The 19023-nt window shown below is 32.6% G+C and overlaps 1 protein-coding gene across 3 annotated transcripts in view; it reads right to left on the reverse strand.

Moving 5' to 3' along the window:
- The window catches only part of LOC128994606 (inactive dipeptidyl peptidase 10-like), a 221978-nt gene that overhangs the window by 191072 nt on the left and 11883 nt on the right, over positions 1 to 19023 (reverse strand). The window contains exon 1 of one of the 3 annotated variants that reach the window (XM_054419270.1): positions 6851 to 6881. The exons of the other annotated variants lie outside the window; for them this stretch is intronic. The gene's annotated coding sequence lies outside the window, so the exon portion shown is untranslated. Of the gene's footprint in view, positions 1 to 6850; positions 6882 to 19023 lie in introns of those variants that run through there. 3 annotated transcript variants of the gene reach the window in all.

The raw sequence follows: 19023 nt of genomic DNA on the forward strand, positions 1-19023 counted from the left end.
TATTATATTAATTTCTTTTGCATATTCCAGGTCGTTGAGGTTGTAATTTAATAGCCTATAGACTAATGAACGGAAGGCAGCCATTTTTTGATTGTATGGATGGTTGGAGTCGGCAGGTATTATGAGGTCCGTTTGGGTGGGTTTCCTATATATTCCAATAGCTACTTTTCCTGTGCTGTTTTTTGTGATGGTTAAATCGAGGAAATTTATACGGTGGTTTTCTTCTGTTTCCATTTTGAATGTGATGTTGTTGTGGATTTTGTTAATGTGGTTTAGAAAGAGACTAGACTGTCGTTTATTGCATTTCATTACAAGGAATGCGTCGTCTACATATCTTGCGTAGAAGGTTAATATTAATAAATTAATATTAAACACAGACTGTTACAAACATGATTAGAGATATTACTAAATCTCAACAGGGCCAAGTTAGTTTTTCAAGATTTATGGCTACGATGGCTGAGCGAAACCGGGACTATTAATTGGAAGTAGGTACATTAAATTTAAGTATGGTACAATTTTGCCAATCATCTTATTGTTTACATTACATTGTATACCAATGCGATTTTTCCTCACTAAAGCAATTACAGGTATGTGTTCATGTCTTAAACATAAAATAATATTTTTGAGGGAGCTTTTAAGCTATTTATTTATTTAAAATCTGGTACGGTTTGCTGACTCCTGGGGACACAGGGAAAACCCAAAATATCCCTGCCGCAGCAAACCTGCAGATTAAGTGAATTTCTATTTACAAAGTTGAGTATTAATAAAATATTGCGTTGAAAATTTTCAGATGAATTGCGAATTAAAAAGATATATTTTTAATCAGTAAATTCTTAGGTTTGCTGCCACAGGGAAGGTATGCCTAGTACTGTTTATTTTATTGAAATTTAAATAATAGCTTAGTATAAAATAGACAAATTTGCCAAAATTTATTAACTACTATGCAAAAACAAGCTACTAACCTAAACAACAACATGATTGTTTTATCCTCCATAAAATTAATATCAAATTTAAAGTGTTTTATTTTTAATTTTTCCGTTAGCTAACATTTATGTTTTCAAGCTCTACGGAATAGGTTTGAAATAAATTGAAAATTGTATTTGAAAATTTGATTGAAAAATAAAACAATGATATGTATGGAGTTTTATCTTCCCTTTGCTGAGTCTTTAAAATATTAATATTCATTTCACAATTCATTTTCGTCACAATATAAAAAAAAAAGATTGAATAACATAATTTAAAAAATGGCTGCACTACTTCCCTGGATGCATTGTAGAGAGGCAGATATTTATAAAATTCAACGGCTAGAGATTTTACTACCAAGATATTATTTTCATACAACAAAATCCACGGGGATCTATGGACATACAATTTAAAATATTTTAATGATATAGAAACTTAGGTGCTGTATATTTCAATATGATCCGAACGTGTTAAACTTTTCAACATAAGACATGCAAAAGGGGTCTTGCAGCTCTTGAGTCGCTCAATAAAGAAGCAGCTTTCAGCAAAGTTGAAGCGATAACCCCTAAATATCAAACTCCTTCAGCAGATGGTGTAGGATAAAGAATAATCGTCATTTTCCTCGTTCTAGTTATTGTTTAAAATCTGCATTTGAAAATGTATTAATATGTTAAGTACGGTTTTGCAATTTCTACATACAAGAAGGCTTTTCATGACAAAGTAATGAAATATATTTATACTAGCAGAGTACACGTCCTTCGTACGGGGCCGGCATATAAGTATAAAATGCTTATTGCAGTTATACTCAAACATTGAGTTAGCAATGGGAGAGGACACCGTTTGATAAAATTTGCTTCCTTAAATTTAGGGTATACTATAAGTATTACACATCTACTATGGCCATATTGTTCTACCACTTCACCTAAACAATTAAGAAATATAAATTATTAAAAATTCGCAAAATATCACAAATTATTCATTAAAATTAAAAACATAACTGTAAACAATCCTACTTTGACAGTTCTCATTGCGTATTACAGTTTTTTGTTGCTGATTAGTTCAAATTAGCTGTTTTCATAAATGAAATGCAAAAACTAATAATAGTGCTGCACCCTGTTGGTAAATCTTATTACTTTATAATGCTTATGCATATCATAGAACCAACTTTTTAAGTTGAATCAGCTGACTAAATTCTTTAATTCCCTTTAAATATGAAAACGCATAAGTATGGGGAACTACAGAGCCACTGGGGCAGAGCCCGAAAGGATTTTTGAGATAAGAATATGCCTATATGTTAATCGGGAATGTGAGCTATAATCATGCCAAATTTCAGCCTAATCCGTCCAGTAGTTAGTGCGTGATTGAACTTCAAACAAACAAACAAACAAATAAACAAACAAACACACAAACTTTCACATTTATAATATTAGTAAGATTAGCGGATATATTTGTGTAACTAGTGGCTCGTGTACAGCAAAGGCAGTTTGCACTCGTGTTATACATTATATCTTTCCTACAGTTATTATAAAGCATATAAATAATTAGTCTTTCAAACACTATACACAACGTTTTTATGTTAGGTTAAATCCAAACATTGAACGAAATGGGAAACCCTGCACCAGCTGATCGCAGTCGTAGTATCTCGTAATCGTAGTAAGTGTTGCCAAACTATTTCCAAGCGAACACGGATTACGTGCATAATAAAAGCACGTGGTGTTGTGTTTTTTGGTTGAAATACAGGTGTGCGACAAAGTAAAAAGTGTGCGGCAAAGTAAGTAAATGCAGCAATTAGCAGCTTTTTGTACAAGTCTTTCTGTATGAGTGCAAGGAAGCCAACTTTGTCGGGTGACTATAGGAAAAAGAAATTCGGTTATGATAATAATTAAATTCCTATTCAAATTCAAATACAGTACAACTAAAATTGTAATGCATTTTATAATATTCAACAGGAGTGCTCTATTAGATAAAAGCATTTTGGCACGAGTTCAAATTCTATTTGAAATCGTTCTTTTATTATGTTTCAACACGAATAACATTAAGATTCTATTTTGACAGAGGCAATGTCAATATCATTAGATTTGGTATAGTTCGTACAATATCACTTGTAGGTTAACACCTTTATAACTGGGTAGTTTAAAAAAAGCAACCTTTGACCGTCAGAAGGTAAATACTACCGACAGTCAAGGGGTTCTCCCTATAGTATTTTCGTTATAGGTTAATCCCTCTATAGGTTTATGTGCTCGCTATACACAATTTAAATTCGTTACATATGTATAATTATTATACATGTATAATTCTTTAAGGCTAAAAGATCATTTTAATTTTGTTTTACAATACATAATCGCTTATAAAAACTTTAACAAGTTAAACATATTTTAGGTATCAAAATAATTTAGGCATTGAATCGTTGAACTGATTAGTCTATATACGGGTGGCTTGTGCATTCAATCCTAAGTTATAAACTACTTTTAAAGTTTCTAAACAGTTTCTGTCTGAAGGCCGTGCTGAGCTAAGGGTTCCCAAAATAGCTCATTTAAAAAGTACTTGATTCACATTGCTAAGTTTACAGCAAAGATATAATAAAATAAACAACAAAGTTAAGTAATACGTTTTTTCTTAATATTTATCAAACATTAGGTCAATGTCGATTTATATGGAAATAAAGTGTCAAATTATACAAATGATGTTCCAGTATGACGTGTGTTTATTGCATGTATTTGAGTTATATGTTGTAGCAATGCTTCACCTTTATGGAATACCATAATCACCTTAATCATTAAGTATTTTCTGTCATGTTACGGTTTTTTAACGTGACGATAATATAATTGGGTCTTGCTCAAACAACGACCATTGCTAAAAATAAATTAGTTCCTTACGTAAACACTTCTTTACAAACCTTGTTAATGATTATATCATATGAGCAGACCTTTAAACAGGAGTGGACGAATATGTATAGTCTGTTTAGTCAATTATAGACCAAAGGTAGTGCTAGCTTAGTTTGCCAAAGTGGCTACTATCAACAGAGGTCTCTTAGGTTGAACAAAATAAACAAGGTGTTTCAACTGTTTGGTAGAGCGCCTTACTGTGATGTATATTATTGCATATATATTGCATATATTGCATATATTAGTGCATATACTGTGATGATTATTTGCATTTCATTTTGTTGTCATTTTGTTTGTTCTTAATCTTCATAACATGACTTTGGTCCCGAATCAATGTAGGCCTACTATTTTGTGGCTCAGCAGAATATAGAAACAACAGAAGAGGTTAGAAGTAAGGGGTTTGTACCAGGGCTATAGATATACATATGTATATCTGTATATACATGTGTAAATCTGTAGCCCTGGGTTTGTACCAAAAAATAGTTTCATCCAATACATTTTTATTCAAATCATTTCAAATTTAAAAAAGTTTCAAGTTATATTTGCCCTACATCCATCTCGCAAAGTGCTAACAGACATGTTTGTATTGTTCATAGATACATATGATGAAATGAAACGGATGACCTCTATTAGGCTACACTAATTATTTAACCAAAACCTCAACTTTCAGCCTTCTTAGTAGCAGCAAACCTAACAACCTAATACCTAATACTAACCTAATACTTGTAAAACCGCTGTTATTTATACTGGTTTTGGGTCTTGGTGTAAATTTTCTTATGCACATTATAAAACAAAATGTATGTACCTTTATGCGAATGAGGTATTACAAATTCACTTTTAAGACCCCTTTTATAGTATTCGTGTTAAGTAATTTTTCATATCAAAATTAACAAGACCAATAGAAACACTGTGTTCTAAATACTGTTTAACAAAAGAGAAAAAATTATGAGGATGACAAAAGAGTTTTGGCAAAGCAATGAACAGCTGTCTTCGTGGGGCTCAAACAATAATCAGCTGATCGTTTATCAGCTGTCTGTCTCATACTTGGCAGCTTTTAACAGTTGTGATGATACCGCCTGTCACTGCTTTCTTGAGTTGAAAGCGATTTAAATATCAAAAACATTTTTCAATTGAATTTCTAAGATACGATTAACTTTTTGTGCAATCTTCATTGTACGACTGCAAACCAGGGCTAGACTGCAAACTCCAAGATGACATTACTGATTTAAATGGGGATTCAAATTATTTCTTATTTTTTAATGAATTTACTGTGGAATGGATATAGTTTATTGAAGCATAGACAAAGATATACTTTATTATAATGTAAGCGGAATCGCGGCAGCATAAATCTGTTGAGAGTTTGGTTTTTGATCCAAATCCTTTTCAAAGCGCAGCTCCCTTTGAAGACTTAGATATTCATGGCTTTAGAAGGGTTCGTGAAGCACCGCGGGTATGAAAGGTGTATAGAACGCGAACAGCGATGAGATAAACGCCTAAACTTACGGCTTAGAACATTAACACTACTTTGAAACAATCTCGAATACTTGTTTAAATATTCTTTGTTATATGATTGAACGATGGTCAAGTATGTTTTATTAACGATATAATCTGTTATAACAGTTTGAACCACAATTTTAAGATATTTGGGTGTGTGGTGACGTACGAAAGTCGTCCGGTCGAGATATATATACGCGTGTATACGCAAAAAACAAGTTAATTACTGATGAATGAAAACCCCTAATGTTTATGTAAGTGTCTGTTAATATTCTTGACAAGCATCGCTCGATGTGATTAAATTCAAATGTAAACGAAATGAAATAATGTTTTGTTTCACATAGATTTCATACAAACAGTACCCTGTATTTTTATTCATAAATAAAACAGCAAACTTTACTACTTCATAAAAATGGTAAGGTAATTTATATTGTGGTAATTTATAAAAATCTGGTGAAAGATTGAGGGGAAATTATGGAGAGTGGTGTATCAGTCAGTCAGTGAAGGCACTGTTACCAATGTAATGGTGCTAAAGATGTAAAAGGCTTGAAACATGTGTAGCATTAAAATAACTACATTTGACATCTTCTAGCAAATACGTAAGTAGATTTTCACAATTAAATATTAATGCACGGCTGTGTTATGTGATCGATGGGCTATAATAACCAAAAATGTTTAGTAAAAATGCAATAGGCTAACGTTTTTTTTAATAGTTTAATGGACAAATTAAATCATTGAACACATGGACACATTTAACATTGCTGTCACTAATAAATATGTTGTGTGAAGAAGGTTCAAAGCAAAATGTTTTATAGGTTTGGCAGTGTTTGGATAAGCCTGAGTGTTTTTGACAAGAACCAGCTTCAACATTGTTTGATTAACGATTGTGTTCCGTGTTAAACTGTAAGTCAGCAGAAAATAGGTTATGGACATGGAAAGTGTAGAAAAATATACTTACTTTGCAAGGTACTGGATTATAAGTATAAGGATTACATTTTTATTCAAGATAAAATATATAAAATTATTCAACAACCAAGCGGATCTACAATGTGTTTTTTAAAGGTTGTGAATTTTATCGATATTTTAACATAACTTTTATAACTTTCCTTTATTTGTTTGAGTCTTAAATTAATACATAAGATATACCATGAATCGTTGTAGTGTTCTCATTGATTATTTATGAAGAATTCCACCTAATATCTCCACCTAATATATCCACCTAATATCTCCACCTAATACCTCGTAACTAAGATGACCATGTTTCCTAGAATGTCCCGAGATTGATATCAGCGATATTTATATCTGCATAATTACAACACTGTGTTTCAATATTGAAGTTCATAATTAGTTAAGAACTAAATATAAGTATTATTGTATAATATGTGATACTGTATTATAATAAGATCAAATTACATCAATATAGTCTTTTAAAGCTCTGAAAATGAATTAAACAATCAATAAAGTAGAATATAAATTTTAAAAGCTACTTAATTTTACTTGTTACTTACTAAATAACCTCGTTAGTATATCGCCACATACCTAAAAAATAAAGTAATAGTAAAAAATTACATCGTTATGAATCGTCCATGACGTACTGTTTACAAACAAGAGTATCTAAACAACATCTCGACAGATTCACTGATACCACAAAGCGATAATTGATTTATTTCATATGATGATACTTTTGTAAAGCAATCCTTCAATTTCAGAAATAATGAACCATTCGCAACAAAAGGAATCATACCCTGCTTCCTCATCTAAAATAGTTCCACATTTAGAGATTTCATACGATTATGTTTTAATAACAATATCAACTTTTTTACGTGTTTTCAATTAACCAAATTAATTATAGGCTTATGTTAGTATATTTTTAGGAAATCGAGGAAATCGATTTTATAAGAAATATTAAAGTTTATTGGCATAGTACTTTATTCAAAAATGTGATCAAAGTTACCTATGTGTATTTTAGAAAAGAGTTTACATAAAAAATTAAATTACAATTTTTCCGACACTATTTTTACCTTACAACATCACTATTGCGAAGGTTGTTTATTTGTGTGAACGTTAAACAAATAAACAACAGTCGCAAGCTCACTGACCCTTCTATATAAGTTAGCCAACACAGACAATGTTGTTTTGTCTTACTGCCAAAGGAAACGGAAACGTTTGTTTAACAACTTGCTATTATCCGAATATAATATATCATTGCAGATAAAAAATTACATAACGGATTACTTGACTATTGAAATAGTTTTGCTCGTTTAACTGTTATATGTATTTTTATAATTTAAGTATGCAGCATATATAATTCTAAACGTTCAAGTACTGAAATGATTCTGGTTTTCAGTCGACGCAGAAATCACTAGTTTTAATACAATTTATTTAAAAGAAACATATCTATATTTTTAGCTTCTAGTTTTATATTGTCAGTGTCCTGCGTATTTCAACATTTAATTTAACCTAATTCGTTTACGTTCGTGAAGAAACGAATATTTCGTCACTAAAGACGACAATTTTCGTAAGGGACTATTTTCGGTCTGATCTCTAGTTATACCAGTTTTAAGCCGAGTCTTAAGTATGGAAATACACTCTTGCGCCTAGATGAACTATTACCCAAAGTTAAAAAAATAATTGAAATTAGTTGAAAAAATTATTGTTGGATTCCCAATAAAGGACAACCCAAAGGTGGACAATACGTTACCACCTTTCAAAGAAGACAGCATCCAAAATAGGCATATTACTAGTGTACCTGTTGCTCGAATTCGAGCAATTGCGAAGCATTACAGGCGACTCAAAGATTATGGAAATACTCACAATCTACACAACAGTTAGATATAATCAAAATCTTTAGTAAATATCTTATCTTTTTTCAAAAAGCTGATCTTGTTTTTTTAGTGTTTTTTACAAATGTTTCCCTCTCATAGCCGCATTAGGTAGGTTGTCTATAATAACGATTATAAATGAAAAAAAAACATTATTTCTATTTTTTCTACTTGGTTGTGTTCCATGACTTTTTCTATGTTTCCATTGTTGGCAAATCGGTTATTTCAATTATTGCTCAAGAAATGTAGAACAGTATTAATTCAGTTTTATTTTTAGCCTATATCAAATTGTCCAGGATGTTTCGCTCTTTTCCATTCTAATAATTACACCAACCCAAGTTTCGTCTACAGATGCAATATGCCAACGAATATCACCTACGTACAATCTCCAAGAAGTGGTAAAAAAGGCAGAATCCAACCCATACAATAGATATAAGTTAACTCCAAAGAAATAATTTTAAGAGTTACTGTGATATTAGGATTTTCCACTGATTTGGTAATAGAACATTAGCCTATATTGCAAAACATGACACGATGCAGAAGAAAATCCAATTTAAAATCAGAAAAACCCATTGCAAACACTCTACTTCATTTTGACAAATTCAATAAATCACAATTTAAATATTAACAGCTGTTTCATTAAAAAAAAGTATAGAATTATGCATATGGTCGTAATGTAAACAAATCTGAAGAGGCAACTTTAAAGGCTTCTGGGGCAGAGCCCCAAGGGAATTTATCTCGTTCCTCTTTTGATGGCTCATCTACAGACCAAGACCTTCCTTTAAAGACCCCTACCAAGTGTTTACGCCCAGCCGTTCTCTCAAATTAGCTGTGACAAAAACCCCGTTTTCCTCCATAAGAATAACATGGGATGGGAATCCAAAGGCCACTGGGGCAGAGCCCCAAGGGAAATCACCACGTTTCTCTTTTGATGGCTCATCTACAGACCAAGACCTTTCTTTAGACACCTCTACCGAGTTTCTACGCCCAGCCGTTCTCTCAAAATAGCTGTGACAAAGAAAAACAGTTTCAAATTAATATATAGATTGTTTTTCTATTACACGAAACGCTGGCATAACTACATAAAACAATGTATTACTCCGCCAACACATAACATAAAATTCAATTAATGGTATTCTTTTACATTTAAATTCGTCTAATAGTCGACAAAATGGTATATTTGTAGTGAAATATACAATATAAAACTATGATAAACACAAAAAAAAAATGCTTATTAAGACATGATATTATTTTTGCGGACAATTTTTTGGAGTTTCCTGGACTATTTTCTTCGCCGGAAACAGCGGGCGAATCTTTCAGATGTAAACATGTTGGCCCTATAGCTGACTTCTTTAACTCCAGCTGACCCTCTTTTACTAATCATAGGACAAAATTTAACAACCTTTTTTCTTCAGTATGACGATTGCGGTATTTTCATTAAACTTGATGAAACTAAATGAATCACAACGTGTTTTTATTACGTCAAGTTATGGTTTTTATGTCCAGTCAGTTAACTTTAGGCGAGTTCAAGGTAACTTCGTTCCTTAGCAAGTGCCACCCTAACTTAGTAATCGTTTAAGATTTTAATCTAAATTTCAAACAGAAATCATGCTTTTGGATGGCAAACAAATTAATTAACTACTATTCAAGAGTTCCTTTGGCTTGATTTTGCAGCTTTAGCCAATTTGAATGCATGTTTTGCTTCATAATAGCATGGCATACGAAACAGGGAGGGCACACCAAATCAAATTGAGCAATCAATTAAACAAACCCACACCCAACCCTGCATTATCTCGGTGGTAGGTTAGTTCCGCAGATAATGACCCTAGGGCCATAAATGGGTAGGTTCGTTCCGCATTTGAATCTGGTGGGCCCCTTAAGTAGGTAGGTTATTTCCGCATTTATATTGACAAAGGTGGGTTACACTCCATTAGACAAGGGTAATTAGCCTCACTAAAAGGCGACGTAGAATGAATATTGAACAAATTTAAGTTAAATATCCAAAGATTGGATACGCTTGTATCCGATTCGAAATTCGGAATATTTATGATACAAACTCTACATATTTTAGGTTTAGGATGTAAGAAAATCACCTGTTTCATAAATGTTAACAAAATTGATCTTAGTAATAATACTGATTTGACTATTTAGTAATAATACTGCACAGATACCGTACACACTATGATTAGTTGTGATAATAGTTATGTAAAAAATCTATGAACACACAGAATAGCACCCGGTCTAGATGCTTGAATTCTCCAAGTGATTGCAGCCACATACCATCCTCGCGTACTACAAATACTCTCTTCCCCCGATTCCCATATTTTAGGAAATATTTTTTTGGGAATTCCTAGAAATATTACACCGCATTGTTTACTACAGGGAATACAGCAGAGAACATATTTAGTTTGTTGTCAGTATTTACAAGACGTGTTTATTATAACTGTTATTATCCATGCGTATCTATGCGTATCTGTGCGTATCTATGCGTATGTATTTCCATTAGTTGCATACGCTTTTAATAAGGTCTTTTAAACTCATAGAAAATTATGACTACTAGTTTTAATATAGCTTCTGTAGTGCCGGTACTAGACAACTGCTCGATTTCGAGCAACAGGTACACTAGTTTTGTTTTATATTTTTAATTTGTTATAAGATGCTTACAAAGTTTAAAGTTTTTCCTGTGACAGGTTTAGTTTACCAACTGAGCTATTAGCATTTTGTAACATAAGCGTATTTAAGCAGCAGCTGGTGTAATGTGATTTTTTTAGTTTTAAGATTGCGGCTTCGCAATAATGATTGGGATAATAATCTTCAATATAATAATAATCAATAATAATCTTCGCCCTTTAAGATTGGGATCGGTGAAAGAAATATCTGCATCAGCTATGGTAAAAAACTAGAGAAATCGTTACAACTGGAACATGCTACTTCAACTTTAACTCATTCAGAACTTGCTTATTTTTATGGATTATTTCGGTTGACTGGCATTTTTGTACGCTTCACTGATCTTTACAATTTCAAGAGATCTATTGTTGAAGCCGTCAAATGCGGAACTGACCTACCAGATTATAACCCACCCTACGGGACCCGGATTAGTGTAGGTAGCAAATGCGGAACCAACCTACCCCCATTATCTCAATGCCCACAGCGACAACGGTACTCATATCTATACAATGCAGATGTTGAATGTTACTGATACTGTTTGGCAATACATACTATTCTGATTTAAATTTAATATTTGTGAAGGGATTTGAGTTAATGTACGTCTTTGTGAAAATAACTGCAGGAACAAAATAATTTTGAAAAAGAGATTCGTATTTGTGATAGGATTGATCTTCGTAAAATCAATTATATCAGGTCTATTTCTCAACATTCTTCAAATACTTTTTTTTAACGTATTTGCTTTAAATAAAAATCCTCTTTTGTTTGCTTACTTTATAGTTTTGATTAAACTGAAAATATTTAATTAGAGAATTCACAGGCGGTAACGTACACGTTTCTACAAGATTAGTTCTCACTTGCAAACCCTTTTAACTATAGGAGATACGCAAATGTGCACCCCCCCCCTTTTTGATGTCCCACCTTCACACCTTAGGAACATAAGCTTTAACCCGGAACTGTTCCGAAATTGCTTCAGGGTACGCTTAAAGAGACGCGGCATTTAAGATATCCATTGGTGATTGGAGGGATTTGAACTTGGGACATTGGGGAACAAAGTCTTGCGTTCTACCACTAGAGCAGCTTGCTTCACAGAATTCTGTACTTTAAAGCAATAAGTTAGATAATCAGCCACTTAACTGTAATGTAGAAACGAATCGCAAACAAAACCTCTGTATATAAAATAACAGTATATTTTTGTCGCTAAAACCTCCTCCTCCAAACAGTTAAGAAAACAACAGTTAAATATTTATGGAGGCTTAAATTATTTTTAAAATCTAGATAGAGAAGCCACTTCTGGAGCAATGCTGCGCCATGCTCTATGGTGAGGGGGGGATGAGGGGGGTTGGACAGTTGTTGACACTGGGTGTTATTTGTAGCCTAAACCACTAGACCACCCACGCTTTCTTCACGACTCATTAAAAATATCGCACTCTGTGTTGAAAACTGTTGGCTAGTTAGCAAGTCATGTATTTAAGAACTTCTGTCTTTTTATTTAATTTTACTTAAAGTAAAAACCTAATAGAGTTTCTGGTAGTTTAAACTAGTTTGGTAGTTAAAATATTCTATTAACTCCGAATTAAAAACATTATTTTTAATAATAACTACTAGTCTACTAAGTCTAATAGCTTACAGGATATTATTGAACTTATTCAAGTGTATTTTATTACGTTATTGAGGGTACAAATATTAATATAAATAGTTAGGACATATCTTGAAAATTTCATTGACAAAAGTTGAAAACACTAGCTTAAATGTTATATTGGTCAGTCCATTTTGTGGTCAAGGGTAATATCAAAGCAATATAGTCAAATCGATTTCACATATTGGGTCTGATAATGTCTGGAGTGTCGAATTAAAATCGATTCCCGTTGCCATATTTTATTTTTAACGTCATGTTAAAACAGTAAAAGTGTAAATACACGTTTCAAGTGTTATTAGGCGTATTTTTATTTAATCTCCTGGAAAATTAATAACACGTAATATGCTGATTAAGATGGTTTCTATATTAACTGGGTCTGATGTTAAAATAATTCTTCTTTTACGTTTGGTGACTACTTTTCATTCAACTTGGTCAGGTATTCTAGGAATCAAATGTGACTAAAAATGGAAATGCTCGCACCTCTAGAACCTCCCACCTCCCACGTATACCTACACTTGACCACAAAGTGGAGACACCATTATATTAGGTATACGACTGTTTTTGGATAAGAAGAATGCATACGACTTATTACAGCCTTGTCGGCTGCAAATCGTATACCGGTAACCAAAAAGTTTTAGGATAACCCCATTAATTTCAATGAACGTAGGCTATCCATCTAAGCTACTTTTAGATTCTTCATGAAATAGAACAAAGTGCATTCTAAAAGTTGATAGTAAAATATTTTTATGTCTACATTATTAGGTACCTATTGTACAATAAAGATTGTGTACTTTTTCAGAATTGCATTGATCTCTATCTACTACATCTGGCGATTAATAATTATTTTAGCAACTAAAAACAGCCAAATACCATTCACTGACTCACTGATCATTTTATCTAAAAAACTACAAGCCGTAAGAACTCAGAAATTGTCATGGAGGTTCCAATCAACCTCTAGGTGTGCAATAAGAAGCATTTTTAAGAAATTCCATCAGGGCTCTGCGCCAGTGGCTTTTAAAGTTCCCATGTTGTCCTTATAAAGAAAAGTTTTGTTTATATTTGAACACATGAACATTTTAATTCTGCACTATTATTTAAGAGAACAGCTGGTTATATTTTATTACGCAATGAAAATAGTTAGATCATTTTTGTGGCTTGAAAATCTGCTTTACTGCATAACACAACTTTAATAGTTAAATTCATTTTAAAAAAGCAAGAAGTATAGGCCCTACTCAGATTGAACATTCAACTTTTTAACTTAATTGAAATTTTCGTGAGCAAAGCCACGACGGGTTTGCTAGTCTGTTAAGCTTTGTGACACTGTCCGCCAAAGATAATAAAATGATAATAACTGTAGCCTGACACTTCTAGTCTGTTACCAACAAAACGGGTTTGCGGGAAACAGCCAAAACAACCCCAGTTCCAATGAGGGAGGCACGCAAGACCCCTGCATTGCGCCATTTGCTCGGTCTCATAGGCTAATTAGATTAAATCCATTTTGTATAGCGTATTAAACGCTAGAGAAAACATTACAGCTCGCTTTTCAGTGAATTTTCCATACCTATAAGCTATACCCTACGTCTCATGATAAGATCTAGACCCGGGACCGCTTTACTTTTTTGTCGTTCTTAAAGGACAATACACTAGCATGATTAGACTAAGGAAACAAGGTTTTGTGGGTTTTACTGGATGAATCGGGGTTTTCATGTTTATGACTCTCAAAACATACCATTTCACAGTTTATAAACCATTGTTTAGATCTTGTTTGGATCAAAATCCAAACAAATAATTTAGTATATTTTTGAAAGCCAGAAATAATGAAATGAAATTCCAGACAACTGTGATTTTAAAATGTCCATATTATTTTATAAAGAGCAAATAAACTGTTGTAGTTTGCTTTTTTTGGATAACTATATTTTGATCGATAACGTTACTATTTTGTGGCAAAGAGCAAAGTTAGAAGAAATTTAAAGTCAAATAATTTTGTTATAGAAATTGGTTTAACACGATAATTTAATCACAATGCCTGAGCAAGGGTATCACGTAAAACATATTCAATACAAAGGCTATCTCGCTCGGAGGTTATGGTATTTATTTTAAGCTTTGTAAATGTTAGTTAACATAGCGTAGGTGTTCGTTTAAATCCAATCCTGCCTTAAGGTGACGAAATCTTAAGTTAATTATTATAATCATTTTTTTACGAACAGTCATTTGCCATATCCATATAGATACAACTTTGACAGAATAAGAACTTTTTTAAAAGACATTTTAAAAGAAAACATAAGTTTTACAATAATACGTTCACAGTGCTGTAGACGCTACTTGCAAGGCTTCACGAAGTTTCTTATTAATCTTGAGTTATTCGCGTTTCATTCCAGCACCATTTTCTCAAGAGACCCTCTTAATATTTCATTCAGTATTGCACTTAATGGCTTCTTAAATGAACGACGCCTAACGTAAATGAAATAAACACAAATATACGACTGGGATGGTGGTTTAAAACTGGCAAATTTAGGAAATATATCCAATCTATCAATACTTTCGTAGTTCTAATCAATCCAAATGATTTCAACATCCAATGTTTTAAACACTATAGGTATTAGAAGTTAAATTCTTAGGTTCAGAGAACTTTGGGGTAAAAGATATGTTCAATGGTAATATGTGGGGCTGTTTGTTGAAATGTTGCCAAAATAATGTTGCAAGAATTTTATTTAGTTTCTTATCAAATTGTTCGAGGTCTAGACAGTATAATTCCAGCATTTATTAGTAAACAAAACAATAAGGGAAAAGGTTGTCCGTTGAATAAAAATAATGTATATGTATATTTTGCGTGATGTAAATGAAAACGAGCCGTCTCGAATCTAGATTAACCAGTGTTTTTGACTTAACTTCTGTAAAGTAATTTAGACAATAAATGCGTAAAAAAGTTATCCTTTACCAATGTTTAATCCTTTGAAAAATTAATAAATCACTATGTAAAATTTACTTAAAAAAACCTTCAAGATTAGGTAAAATCTATAAAGTCTTAAGTGTATTCAGAAAATATTTATATTTGTACCAGTCACACGTAGTACTACGGTTGTTATAAATGTTCGTACAAAATAACTTCAACGACTAGAAACTTAACTCTTTTCCTCGTAAACACTTAACACTTTGTCTAAGTTTGCATTGGAATAACTTTTGACGGAATGACGGAGGCAACTGTTTAATCTTCCTAAGAGGCAATTCTACTGTAACTTCTGGAATGCCATGCTATAAGTAACGCAACGGCTACAGTTTCGTGGAATTGCGGCAATACCAACTCACATCCTCCTACCTCGGCTGTCTGCGGTAACATACTCGCGACTTTGAAAGAATTAATTTTAAATGCTTCGTTAAGAGTTATGGCAGATAAATTCAAGTAGATATTCGTGCAATAGAGAACATTTCCGTAAACATTTCTCTCATTTCAGTTACACAAATAACAAATTTGCTACAGTTACCTGACAAAGCGGGCTTTCTTGTACTGATTATAGCACGCAAAGTATCTAATTGCTGCATTTACTTACTTAAGCCGCACTCATTTTTTTGCCGCACTCCAGCATTCCAACCAGACAACACAAAACACTGTGTTTTTATAAGTCACGTAATATTTGTACGCTTGAAAATAAGTTGGTAGCACTTCAAGATACTGTTCTAGTGTTCCCCATTTCTTTCACCGCTTGGATTTAACCTAACCTAAAACGTGTTGTTAAGTGTTAGAAACACTAATTATTTCTATGCTTTTATAGTAACTGTAGGAAACATAAAATGTGTAACTCCCGTAACTAGTGTGCAAAATGTCTTTGCTGCACTCGAAAAACTTCCCATACTCGCCTGCAACTCGTGCGTAAATTCAGGTGCAGCAAAGTGCCACTTCGCACACTAGTTATACAAATAACTATTCCGTACTTTCTAAGGTAAAGTTTAAAAGTGCAAAACTCAGTATTGAGTCACGGCATCACTCTTTCACTTAAAGTGTCAAACCTTAAACTAGAACAGCTGGTTTATAACATGTTAATGACTTAAGTGTCTTTAAAAAAATCTAAACTATTGTCGTCTCTATTTGAAGAAAACTGTTTTATAGCACGAAAGAGTATTAAGAAAGATTTCTGAAATTGCTACTCGATTGGTTGCTATAAAGTTTTTCATTCTGTTTATGAACTGTTTTATGCTGTAAATTACATTTTCCTTTCCATTGTCTATCTAATAAATAAACTAAAAGTTTTGTGTACTCTAATCCTCCTTAAAAAGTGAAAACTAAGAAATGATAGTTAAGAATCAAAACGCAAAAGATGTACAGTACATTGCACTTTGTTTAGATTTTGCTATAGTTTATGCCCATTGAATACTTATATGTTTGTGGAAGATACATTTTTAGAGATATGCCTAGAAGCACAGGCTATTCACAGTTCAAGAAAACTACATCATCATCATATTGTCACAGCGTTTTAATTTTTTTTTCTTGTTCATTATTTGTGTGAAATAAAACTTGCAATTGATTAATTTTAATGTAATCAGATTTAAACTTAAACTGTAAAATGGAAGAAATTCAAATCAATTTTATAGTGTATGAATATTACAATTACATTTAAATCGTGCAAGTTTTTAGGCTTAGTACATTTTCACCCCATGACAATGATGTGACAAAATAAAAACTTATCTCATGAATACAAGGATAATCCGATTCGCTAATCTCCTAATTAATTAATCAGTTTGCTAAGCAGAGCCTGTCACGAACTTCACCTCAGTATACTCAAGTTATTCTATATAGCAATCTTCGCAGATGGCCTGCGGCATCCCAAGTTCCCTCACAAAGTGCTAACTTGATTGCATAATCACTTCTGCAGGTATTATATCAAGTTTGCGTCGATTTTGTTATTCTTGCATCGCAGGAAACTTATTTCAGTAGATTATTTGTGATTTCGTACTCTTACTCAGTTCATGTCATAACATTTTCATCCGTGGAAAAAGTAATAAATTGTGTTTTGAAGTAAAATGTGAAGGTACTTCAAGTGTACAAGGAAAAGATGTGCGTTTACTATCCTCGATATACATATTGCCTAATAATTATTGAGTTTATAATACGACATATTTTAATAATAAGAGCTTGTAAGTACTTTATTACATCTATCTATCTATCTATATACCAATACGTGAAGCCGTTTTTTGTTAACGCAACTCCTCCCTTATTTGTGGACAAATTTCAACGTTTAAGGTGTCAAAAGATTCGTCTCAATATGTAGTTTTGCATCTATCTATATATACTAGAGGTCGTCCAGTGGTCGAAACTCGACCAAAAATACGTAATGTACTCACTTATCTATTTTCACCCCACACTGTAAATAAAACATGTGATTTGAGTTTCTTCCATTTTGTTTTGGTTTTCTGTTTATATTTCGTTGTTATTTTCGTTACCAGCATGGCAACGCATAAGATCCATGTTAATATTTTCAAATTTTTAAACTCATTTTTTGTGCTTATCTTTGAGCCTATTTAAATTTATAAAGGGATTCTGCACACCTACAGGAAAATAGTTTTCTAACGGTATGCGTAGATTTTCCCTACGATGAACACGAGCTGAGAAAAAAGGTTTTAAAGAAACATGCTTGCCTATTAATATATAGATAGATAATACGTGAAGCCGTTTTTTGTTAACGCAACTCCTCCCTTATTTGTGGACAAATTTCAACGTTTAAGGTGTCAAAAGATTCGTCTCAATATGTAGTTTTGCAATAAGGTTTTAGACTTTTAAAATTCCTAATCTCAAGGGCGTGAGACCCTCTCAAAGGTCGGGTTTTCCCCCATAAGAAATACATAGAACAAAATTAAAAACAAAAAAACAGCTGGTTATAAAAAGAAACTCATTAGCTTTTTGGGAGTTAACATTAATGTTTGTAATAATCAGTAAAGATCAAGTTAAACAGTTAATCAGTTTTGTTGGAAGAACAGAAAATGCCTCAAGTTCAAAGAAGAATTATTGTAAACGGGAGGATGAGACAATTAATAATAAGATATCTTATGCGTATGAGGAGAGTAGAAAAAGAGAGGCCTGGTCTAACAGATACCCATCCAGATATACATTCACTTGGTGAGATCGAGATATTTCAAAACATTTATTAGAAACTATAATAATGCCTTGACTATCATAAGTTCAAGTAGTAATATCATACCAAATCTTGGCGGACCTTATGTTTTTACTGTTGACTTTTGTATTACTCGCTCTACTTCAATTGAGAAAAACGCAAATGGATTGTTTACTTCTAGGTTATGTTTCCAGTTCCTCGGATAAACTTATACAAAGTTGTTTGACTGAATTCACCAACACAATCCAGACATTTCAAGTCAAAAGTAAGAAGTTTCAAAAACTCATTTGCTATTGAAAGTTTTAGTGGCAATATTAGACCAAACATAAGTGAAGGAATTAGTGTTTATGTTGTCACCGATCGAGTAGTTACGGTCAAGTTTATTTTAATGATTCAGGAGAGGCAAATAATATACGCTGCTCAAAAAGAGAAAATTAAAATTGCTATCCAAA

Source organism: Macrosteles quadrilineatus, unplaced genomic scaffold (genome assembly GCF_028750875.1).
Source record: "Macrosteles quadrilineatus isolate MER2022 unplaced genomic scaffold, UCM_ALF_1.0 Scaffold_5__1_contigs__length_97177068, whole genome shotgun sequence".
In the NCBI taxonomy this organism is placed as follows: domain Eukaryota; kingdom Metazoa; phylum Arthropoda; class Insecta; order Hemiptera; family Cicadellidae; genus Macrosteles; species Macrosteles quadrilineatus.